We start from the raw sequence: 11,300 nt of genomic DNA on the forward strand, positions 1-11,300 counted from the left end.
GTGTGTGTGTGTGTGTGTGTGTGTGTGTGTGTGTGTGTGTGTGTGTGTATGTGTGCATGTAAGTGGACAAGTGTGAAAATGGCAGTTATGTTGGTCAATCATTTACAAGGAGGTACCAAGATAAGGATCACAGTTAGATTTACCTGCAAACTTACTTATATTTCACATCAACATTCAACAAAAATCGATCTACTCACCAGTTCCGGGGAAGAAAAAAAAATGTAAGAACACGGCTAAGTTCCTTGTAAAAGCCACTTATTTATCAGGATTTGAAGAATAGCATTACTGCGTTGCAAAACGATCGGTAACGAATACTTTTCAGCATCAACCTAACCCGCAAAACTACATTAAGAAGTACCTGAATTTCTTTCGCGCCGAATTCTGTGAATGTTTTTAACCCTTTGCCTTCATAAGGGTTGAAGTTGTTTTTTTTTTCTAAAGAATAACGCTTTACAGTATGTTGGTGGTTTAGTGCCTATAAAATGACAGCTTGCACTGTATGCTTCCAAGGAAATTAAGATTGTTTCAGAATGCTTTTACGGCTGCTGGAGTAACAATATAGATTGTAAGGCGCCTATAGAGTTTGCTGTTGAGCAGGGATTTGCGGTAGTATAGTGGTAGTGGTAACAGCAGCAGCAGCAGCAGCAGAAGCAGCAGCAGCAGCAGCAGTAGTAGTAGTGGTGGTGGTGGTAGTAGTAGATACATAACTAGTCGTTTCAAAAGTGGAAGGCCTAGCCCCCCACCCCCATCCGACAAAAGGCTCCGATGTATAATAGTATGGTCCTATAAATACGTTTGTTCGTTTTTTTTAAATTGTAAGATAGTATTACCCAGTACGTCCCAATTGATGCAATTTTAGATCAGAAATGTGAGCCAACCTGCTTCGACCCTGCCTTTTCAGGCTAACGAGGGCTGAATTTGACACATCATCTCAGCAGACAGACGAGATACTGACTTTTTTTTTTTAAACTGTCCCCCCGAACTTAAAGCATACGCCTCATGCCAGTAATGCCGAAAAGCCGGACCATTACACCCAAGACGCTGATCTGTAAGGACATGATGTGAATGGATGGAAGTTGCCATGGGTGTAAAAGATTGCTTTTCTACATTTCTTTTTCCTGTCTGTCTTCTTTACCGGTGCCAAACTATCGTTGTTGCACATGTACTTCAGTGTGATTTTATAACAAACGCTAAAATCGACTAAAGACTGGACAATTTGGACTCTGCATTCCAAGTGCGAGCCACAAGCCAAATTTAGAACCACCTGCGCCACATTGATGTATGGAAATCATAGAGTACAGTCGAACCTCCTGTAAAAACGGCTACATCCCCGTTCCCAACTTGCGCATTTTTAACATTATAATGACACTGTGTTCACCTCTCTAAGATAACCGCTTTCTCTCCCCGATAATGGGTGGCCGTCTTAAACAATGTCGACTGTATACAAACATGTAAGATAGCTTGTGGTCTTGTATCATGTCTCTCAAGAGGGCATTGCTGAGTGGACATCTCACCCTGAAGACTGCATAAGATTGGTAAAAGTATATAGTTTTCGATCCCCTTTTCTTAAAACAAGTTAAAACCATATTTTGCGTATGACATCGTTGTGAGCAGATCTGGTCCCACTATAAGCGGTGACCCCTGAAGGGCATTCTAGGTCAAAGAAGTTCCCAAATGGAGGGAGGTTAAGTTTACTTTTACATGAGGTTGGAGTGCAGACGAGAGGCACAAACTGGCACAAGCCCAAGCCTTTCTACGAGTCAGCGCAGACGAGACGAACCCTCTACATAAGAAAGTGGGACGGCAAATGACGTCAAGGCTAAAGAGGGGCACAGAATGGATGACTCAAGCCACGAACACCATCAACGAGTGCTGTCAGATGCAAGACATCAGGAGAGGCAGGGATTGGGTGGGGGTCAAAGATGCGCTCGGATAGTACACAACAGTGAAGGCAACATAGGGTAGAGAAGGTCGCAACTGGCCACTTGGAGCTACAAACGCTGAAATTGAAACCTGACAGAAGAGAATAGCGAACATGGAGATGCTGTGATCTTCACGGAGGGTTCAGTCAACAGAGGAGTCAAATCGGGCTGGGCCTTCAGTGTCAGAGTTAATGGGATAGTAGTGAAAGAGCAAAGTGAAGCAACTGCACTGACAACATCAAGTATGTGTACGGAGATAAAGCCACAAATTAGGCTCTACACTGGATCAAGAACACAAGCCATCAGCGAGCAGTAATCATTACTGACTCTATGATGAGCACACTACAGAAGGTACAGAAAGGGAGGTATGCGGACTGGAAGGCTACGATCAGGGAGAGCAGCCCGGACAGAGTGGCCTGGATCTTTTGCCCGGGCCACACGAGGGTAACCGGCAACGAGAGAGCAAACTGGCTGGAGAAGCAAAACTGGGAGGGAATTTGACACTGAACCTACCAACCGTCCTAACCCGTTGTAAGTGAAAATTTGAGGAAGAATAGGGCGGATAGCGGTTCCCATACTCTAGGGAGACTGAAGGAGAAGGGGATCCAAAGAGGAGAAGGGAAACATAGCCACCTGTGCGGACGAGTCCGACGGATCTCCAACCAGATAATGATAGAGACTATAAGCAGACAGACTTTGGGATGGATCCAGAAGAGGGGGGGGGGGGGGAGGGCAGAGATAGACATGTTTCGACTGCAGTGACCCCAACACAGTGGAGAAGTAAGACAAGTATGAGGTTGGAGTATGACAGCTAAATATTTCTGTCTGTCTGTATATCGTTTATTGTGCACTGTTCATCAGCTTAATATAAATGTAAACACCCCCACCCCCAAGAAAAAAGGAAAACAGAAAAAAAATGGAAAAGAAATACATTGTATTAACTGACAAATAATTAAATAACTTGACTGACTGACTGACTGACTGACCAATGAATTAAAGAATTAATAAATTAAATAAATGTATTAGTAAATGAACGACTTTTTTTTTCTAAAGAAGCAGACCCGATCTTCCCTTTTCAGATGAATAGTAGCCTCAAGCTGGACACACTATAATCACGATATGGTGGCAGATGTGCGCTTGCTCATTGAGACTGAAATAATACATGCCTATCCGACAAAGGAAAAAAAAAAAGGAATTGACTATAATTGGAGACAATCTAGGTTTCACTTTGTGAACTTTGTGTGCACAGTACAGTATGTGTTCAGCTCAAAGACTCATCATGGTTATGTTTATTGAGACCGGTCACTTTGCCGAGGGGTTTTTTTTCAGTCTAGGGAGCTTTGTACGCCCCTATCGATACAATCTAGATGATTTAGGAGGCGGGTTTCCAACCCTGCCTTGCAGGGCCTACATTGGTTGAAAGGAATACAACCCACCAGAAAGACCGAGATACGCAATAAAACGTATCTCCACTCAGGAATCGAACTCAGGTATCCTGCGTACGACAGCGAAGCGCACCACAGACGCCAGGTCCAGCTTGCCATGTTTGACAGTGAAACTCAAATTAGTATGTTTCGAAGACATCTGTAGATCTAGTGCTTACGTCTTGTATTCTTTCAATTTTTATTTGTGGAGTCTTAACCTTAGACCCTCTCAAGACAATGTACGATGGCTTAAAGATGGACTCTCGAAATGAACGTCCATCTGCATTTATTGGTTCAGGGGGGTGGGGGGTAGAAACCTAAAAACTCTTGAATAAAATCAAGGGACTAAAACACAAATTGTTTACCATTCTCAAATGACTTTCCAGAACGAGTAGAAAGCGCGTATAAAACACATCTTAAAATCGCAAGCAATGACTGCAGAAAGCAATATAAAGAGTTAAGGGAACCTCCCAGTGCAACAGATGTGTACGTATTGACGAAATCTTGGCTGGGCTTGGCACACCAAATCCCTCCCTGTAGGCTGTGTTCAATAGCAATGTTTTTCTTTACCTCAATATTGATCACATATTATATCGTCCAAACTTGATGTCTGTGTAGGATGAGAGAGATAGTACACAACTTGAGAACAGAAACACAGTAGAATAGGCAGGGGAAACCAGAGATGGAGCTTGCAGGGTGCTGCTGGAAACCTTGATAAAGATAGCAGGCTACACTTCAAGATGTACATCACTCTAAAAAGGCATCCTCATTAAATCGAGCACAATACTATAGAACCGCTGAAGGCGCTGTTGAGAACGGTTAGATTCGTTTCTCAAATAGTGCTGTTTCTGTTGAGGTGTTTTTTTTCTAGGGGGGGGGGGGGGAAGAGTTGTTGTTGTTTTAGTTTTAGTTTGTTACTTAGATCTAGATGTTGCTTTTTGTTGGGGGGGGGTTGTTTATGTTTGTTTGTTCATTTATTTGTTAGTTAGGGAGGAATATTCTTTGTTCCAACTATCTGTATCTTTGTGCATATGATACGCCACTCCCTTTAAAAATGCATTGTCGTGCATGTATCGAAAGGGCAAAAATAATACTGTATGTAATTCTTGTCACTGGCAGTTTCAGTATTTCACATGAAGTAATAATTCATCTTGACATGTACTTTTTTTTTTTTTACCTTTGCACGCCTTTTAAAACCACATTAAGCATTATAATACATAAGAAGTCCAGTTACTAGGAGATAAAATTATTTTGTCAAGGATCAAAATAGCTTTAAAAGCATGGTGAGGTGGGCTTGCTGAACGTTACACTTTGGATTACTGTCACGGCAGATTATTTAATTGTTATTTATGAAGTGAAGAGATGCCTTGATTATCTATTCTCTGTGAAGTTCACTTTGTTTGCGTCGGCTTGTGCTTTGAAAATTGACAGATTGATTTCGCCATACACACACGCGCGCGCGCTTTGTGTGTGAGTGTATGAGAGTGAGAGCGTGCGTGTGTAATCTCTCTCTCTCTCGCTCTTGTTTCTCTGTTTCTCTCTCTTGTTTCTCTGTTTCTCTCTCTTGTTTCTCTGTTTCTCTCTTATTCTGTTACTTAAGCTTTAAAAAAAAACCAAAAAAACTAAAGAGGCATGGTACAGAGTTCTAGATAATAGCAATTCTCCCAACAATTCCTGAGAAATCTTGTTCGGTTTTGTTTGGGAGAATAAAGAAAAGCACATCGACACAATAACGTTATCATAGTGCTGGGAAAAGTAAGACAGACAGACAGAGAGAGAGACAGACAGTCAACAACAGAAGGCAAGTACAGAAATAAGTCCTACCACTACCAGGGGCGTCCTCCAACCACCCGTTTGAGATATCTACAGAGGATTCCCTCAGCTAACCTCCTAACAAAACACTTTCCATTATTTACTCTGCTAGTACATGTACCACGTTTGAGGTGAGCAACACGTCTAATAATGTGCTCATAAAGATGGTCCCCTTGTCATCTTTTGCTAGCATGAGAGATTACATCTCGATCTTTTGAATATATGGAATGCTTTTACAGTAGTCACCAATAAAATACTTATTTCCAAGTACAAATTAATATGTCGAATATACGTTTTGGAGAGATGAACTTTTGCAGGAAAATGTGTCATACAACAGCATCATAATCATATGTTCTTTCCATGCAGTGGTTTAATTAAAAACAGTAGAAGTTGAGAACAACCTGACCACTCGGAGTCTAAGTGGTGATATGAACCTACGCTTTTTTTTAACCAAAAGTTTTCACAAATCCAAGACAGGGAAACGAAAACGGTAATTCAGTGCAGAGAAAGAGACACAAACAGAGGGAAATAAAAAAGTACGACCTATCAGTAGTGCCCTCCAACCACCCGCCTCTGCAGCAGGACCCAGTTTTCTGCATGTTGCAACAAAGAGAAGCACATCGATACACTAAATGTAACGCTCATATAATGCTGGAAAGCAAGACATGCAGACAGAAACAAAAGAGGAACGGTAAAAAGAAGAAAAATATTATCACAACAAGTGCCACAAGCTTTGTATTTTTTTTAATGTAAATGTTTATACTATACGCCCCCAGTAACACAATTTACATTATTTAGGAGGTGGATTTCAACCCTGCTTGTCATGGCCAACCCAGGCTGAGAGGGATAATACAACATCCAGGCAGGAACACAGAGATACTCCCTAAAAATTCTCATCACTCGGAAATCGAACTAGGGTCTCCTGCATGTGACAACGAAAGTGCCTAACCACAGACACTGGAACAAATTTAGCAGATCGGACCAGTTCATTCAGATCAGACTAAGAACGCAACCAACAGACTGATTGGTTGTACATATTTCACGCCCCTATCAACACAAATTTAGATCAATTAGGGCAAATGGGATACGGCATTCCAGCAGTCATACGCTGACACTAAGTGATACTCAGTCAAATAACTCCTCAACAAGGAGGACTCGCGAATTCTGCAAGCACAAGCAAAAAGCCTAACCATTACGTCACAGACGCTAGCCGCAACACACTGACTCAACGCCTCCAGGAGTACACGAAAAACTTAAGAAGACGAGTGTGCAGTGTACCAGCGCAACCAAGACGTCATGAATTCTGAGCATCAACATACATAGCAGTATCTTCATGTAGTCTGAAGAAAAGCAGCTTGCGCAAAAATTTTATGGAGATCTGGAGGACCTTCAAAGTTCAAAGAACATAAAAAAGTACCATGCACACGCAGGTGTAGAGTATCGAAAACTCTCCACACAAACGAAGTTAAAGAAGGACGCAATGAGATTTAAATTAGTCATTAGCACCACAGTCCATAGCTGAATGTGGCACCAGCTGCTGAGCGAACGGCCCACAGTGTCGACTTATGAGCCTACAATCAGAGGGGCAAAGATGCAAGCTAATAAAACATTCCTCTACTTATATTATGTCATTGTTCTTGAAGTAAGTAATTTCAAAAGCAGAACATTCGGTCCCCTGTCAGGACACTGAGCAAAGAAAGAGAAAGGAATCATTCCAAGAAAGTTGACGACCCTCTCCCACGAGAATTCTGAACCTGTTAAAATGCTATTTGAATTAGCATGAGGCACACCAAATTAGTAACCCCCTGCACTACACTGGCCCACTCTTGTAGTAAACAAAGACACATCAACACAATACAAGTCAATAAATGCCAGGAAAATGCAAAACTTGGCCACAGAAAAAAAAGGAGAGTAAAGAAGTAAGATTTACTAGTGGCATTGCCCCCACTGGTAAGCCAACAAAAAATATTAAATTTCTCATCAACATGAGGATTACTGAAACATTTATTCATTTCCAGACATGTATCACAGAAAAAGTATCAATGTTTATATATACAAGTAACTGTGAGGGATCATGATTACATTACATGAATACGTACAGGCACTCTATGCATTACAAACAACCTGAAAATACCTGAATATTATGAGCCAAAAGCTCTCCAGTACATATAAAAATCACATAGTACATGCATGTACAACGGTTCAAAATAACGAAACAGAAATCTACTTTGTGGAGCACATCGAAACGAAAGCAATCTGAAATTTTTTTTAAAATCTGGACTTATCTGTAATCCATGGACTACCTGTATTCTAAAACAAATGCAAAGTTTTGGTCAACAAAAAACAACAAACACCTGGTGAGTTCCACTGAGAGTGAGAGTGTGCTGGAGTAAATAAGCTCAATAATTCTGTTTCAAAATGGGTCACAATTATAGACCCAGGTCATTCTGAATCTGTGAAGTTTACAATGCTACTGACACACAGGTCTACAACAATGTCAGCACTTCGTGAATAAAAATATTTACAGCATACAAAAAGAAGAAACAGTCCTTAAGTTACCATAAACAAAGCAGAAGGCCAGCAAACAGATTCAAGAAGGGTTTTTTTTAAAGCACAATCAGCAAATCACACTATAGCACCACCTACTAATTACCCACCAGCAAATTCTGGACATTCACTGAATTCTGAGCCAAAAGTTGGAATAAACAAGGCAAACAGACAAAAAAAATGCTTTGGTAAGGACAGAAACTAGAACTTGAAGAAGAAAACCCTACATGGACATCTTTGGGAATTACCAGGATACCATTCGTATGAACAAAATGCATCAACAACTAATTTATTCCCTCCTGCAGAATGTCACTCAGAAAATCAAACAAGAGCTCCAAAGAAGTATTAAGCTCTCTTTATATCTCAATGATCGTTTAGCATATATGTGTCACGGCGCTGTGGAATCAGGCTCTCACCATTTTTTGGGCATGTGGAGTTATTGGTATCATCTGCTGAAAGCTTATTCATTTGTTTTGCTTTCAATTTAAAAAATATGCATTTATCTTAAATAGAATTAATGATATTTGCTATTGAAGGAGGTGAGGTCGCCTAGTTTAAGTGGTGAAATTAGCTAGAAAATGGCCACCAAAGTTTGGCAATTTCAATAGCTAAAGAGTCTTTGAAAACTGAAAAATGACATATTTTGTGCCTTTAATCGTTTTCCAGTAAAATTCACATGAAAATATTTTTTTGTAAGAACATAAAAGGGTTTGAGCCTTGAGCCAAAAAACATTTTTTGATAAAAAATTGCTTAACTGGCGGAAGAATGCGTTTCTCTGATTTCGTTATTTTGATGAGCGCCTGATTTTCCCACGATGCCTCACATATTTCTTTCCACAGAAAAGAGATGATTTTTACTATTATCATCAAAATTTTCAAAAGCAGACACTGATAAGCAGAAAACAGGTATGGGATAGCATGAATACAGGAATAAGTCAAGAAGGAATAACACAGACCCAAAAAAAGATGCAAACAACACTCCCTCCCCTTAAGAAAAAGTTCAAAACTGGAGAGAGGACAATGTTATTAAATATGTGTGCAACAGTATCTTGAGTTGACCACAAACTAGCCTTTTCGTGAGACATGTGTTCAGGTAGAAACCATAGAAACACTAATAAAAATTATTTTTTTAAAGACAGCCAATTTCTACTGAAATTTAGTTTCTCAAAACACTACATATTGGTTCATAAATTATGGTCAGCACTCACTTCTTTTGTGTCCATGAAAATGTTCAAACTGTGGACTAAGACATTAAATACAATGCCAGATGTACTTCCTATTGAAGATTGTAACAGAATAAGCATAAGCCTAAGAAAAATTGAAGAAACACTTATGGTAGGCATAATAACATATTATATGTTTGATGTGAATATGTCTTTGAGAAGTACATCAAAACCTAGACTTGATATTTTTTTTTTTAAGTACGGAATTTCTTGAGTGTAACAGACACTGTTCATGTATTACATTGTAGATGTATTCTGGCACTAAAATAGATTTGTACTTTTTGTACTTTTTCATAGAGATTTCAGGGTAATGTTTATAAAGTTTCGAGAAAATATGTGAATATTCACGATTATATTAGACACATAAAGTTAAATTTGGAGGAATTACTTCACAGAGAATTGTGTGCCAGGTGGATAAAGTTGCAAAATTACAGCTTTCTATTACATGCGCAGATACAGGGTGTCCAGCAATATTTCCTGAAAAAATTTACTACCTGGAAAAAAATTTACTACCCAGCAAATCAAGCCCCACACCAGCTCGAAAAAGGGAGTTAATTAGCACATTCAATAACATATATATTATTATTACATAACATATGGAACGAAAAGAACACACAACAAAGTCCAGTCGACAAAATAAAGGATTGACAGACGATCACAAGCTTGCTCGCAGCTAGATTTAGTTTTAGTAAGGTTTTTACGGCGCTCACAACTGCATAGGTGATATGAGCGACAAGGGGTGGATGTCAACAGAGAAGTCCAAATGGAGAATCAAGCTTCGACTATCAAGGCACCCCAGAAACAGTAGTTCACAAGCGTGACAAACAAACAAAAGAAGCAGAGGAAAATGACGATAGTAAAGAAGAGGACAGAAAAGGCAGCAGTTCCCCCTCTGCTGGTCCAGCACAGTATAAGCATGACATTGATAAATCAGCCCATATTTACAATTCTACTGTGCATGAGAACATGTTAATATCCTCCCTTTGGGAATGGCCTAAAGACGTTTCAGTCAGTAGCACTGCACTGGGGGTGGTGGGAGGGGGAGGGGGGGTAGATTTATACCTAATGTGTACACACAAGGTGACAGCCAAACCGGTTTCTCCATTTTCCTAGGCCATGTTACACAACAACAATGCGCGCACACACACACACACACGTAAAATGACTCGAGTAAACCTATTCAGTGTGAGAGGTGTAAGAACTGTGAGAGGGCAAGAGGCAGTGACACTGAAAACCTGCTAGTTTTGAACAGAAAGCTAAAATATTGTTCCAATTTACTATCACCCAACAAATGAAACGCGAACACTTAATTTCAATAACACGGCTTACAAGGTATGAAGGATCCCGATTCCATACAAGGCATGCACCAACGTGCGCTTGGCAGAGGGCTCTAAATCTAATCAAAATTCTGACATTTGCTTACAGTTTTTGTCCTCTGGTGTTGCCTTCAGCCGCCCCCGAGTGTATCTCTAAAAAAAAAATCAATAATCCCTGCCCTACTCCGTAGTCCTATACTTTACAACGTTCAGACTTTTTAATGAACTTTGGTGACCCCAACAAACGCCGGTGCTCACCGATACCGTACCTTATAGTGCCTCGTGCGAAGGTTCACTGACCTGTCACGTTGGCGAACCCGACAATCTGAAATTCGGACGAAGCTTTATTTTCTCTCCCCCCCCCCCCCCCCCCCCACACACACAAGTGACAGCACGGTGAAGAGTCTGAGTAGCCTAATTATTAAATTCTATTTGCATGGCGACACAGCATTTATACTGTTCAACCTGCATATTACAAATGTTGCGTTATCAGTTTATCTTCGCCAAATTTCAGGGTGGTAACGAAAGCGAAAGTAGATCTTGATTTTCCCGATCGAGCCTCGGTGTCACATACACTTCAACCTGCCGCCATAGCGGCTTTTCGCGTGAAACGTACTCTCGGACGGGGAAAAGGTGAACGACTATTATATCACAATCGCGACCGGCAACAACGGTGTCATGTACCGCGGCTAGGGCTCACTGAAAAGTTTTGCTGGCTTCATCACTCAGTATGCAGGCTAATTTACGACCGTTTACCAAATTTTTACTACCTTCAAGGTAAATTTACTACCATTTACGACCTTTACGACCAGGGCGCCGAATTTACGACTTTTTTACGACTTTACGACTTTGCTGGACACCCTGAGATACCATCTTTTCTGAGTATCTGCACCAATGTTATGTCGTTGATGTTCCAAAAGTTCGACAGCTTTTGTTGCGCCGGGGTTTTTTTAATTGATTTTTTTTCATTTGCACTTGTCCAAATAATTTTACAATTTAGCATTGCCGACTTCAGCGCGTTTAACGAAATAACCAGACAAGTTACAACGTCCATTC

At 40.5% G+C, this 11,300-nt stretch overlaps 1 protein-coding gene across 1 annotated transcript in view; it reads right to left on the bottom strand.

Moving 5' to 3' along the window:
* The window catches only part of LOC101860237, an 11,553-nt gene extending 9,376 nt beyond the window's left edge, over positions 1-2,177 (bottom strand). The window contains exon 1 of the mRNA XM_005092400.3: positions 198-2,177. The gene's annotated coding sequence lies outside the window, so the exon portion shown is untranslated. The remainder of the gene's footprint in view (positions 1-197) is intronic.
* Positions 2,178-11,300: the final 9,123 nt, after the last annotated feature.

This window comes from Aplysia californica, unplaced genomic scaffold (assembly GCF_000002075.1).
Source record: "Aplysia californica isolate F4 #8 unplaced genomic scaffold, AplCal3.0 scaffold00046, whole genome shotgun sequence".
In the NCBI taxonomy this organism is placed as follows: Eukaryota; Metazoa; Mollusca; class Gastropoda; order Aplysiida; family Aplysiidae; genus Aplysia; species Aplysia californica.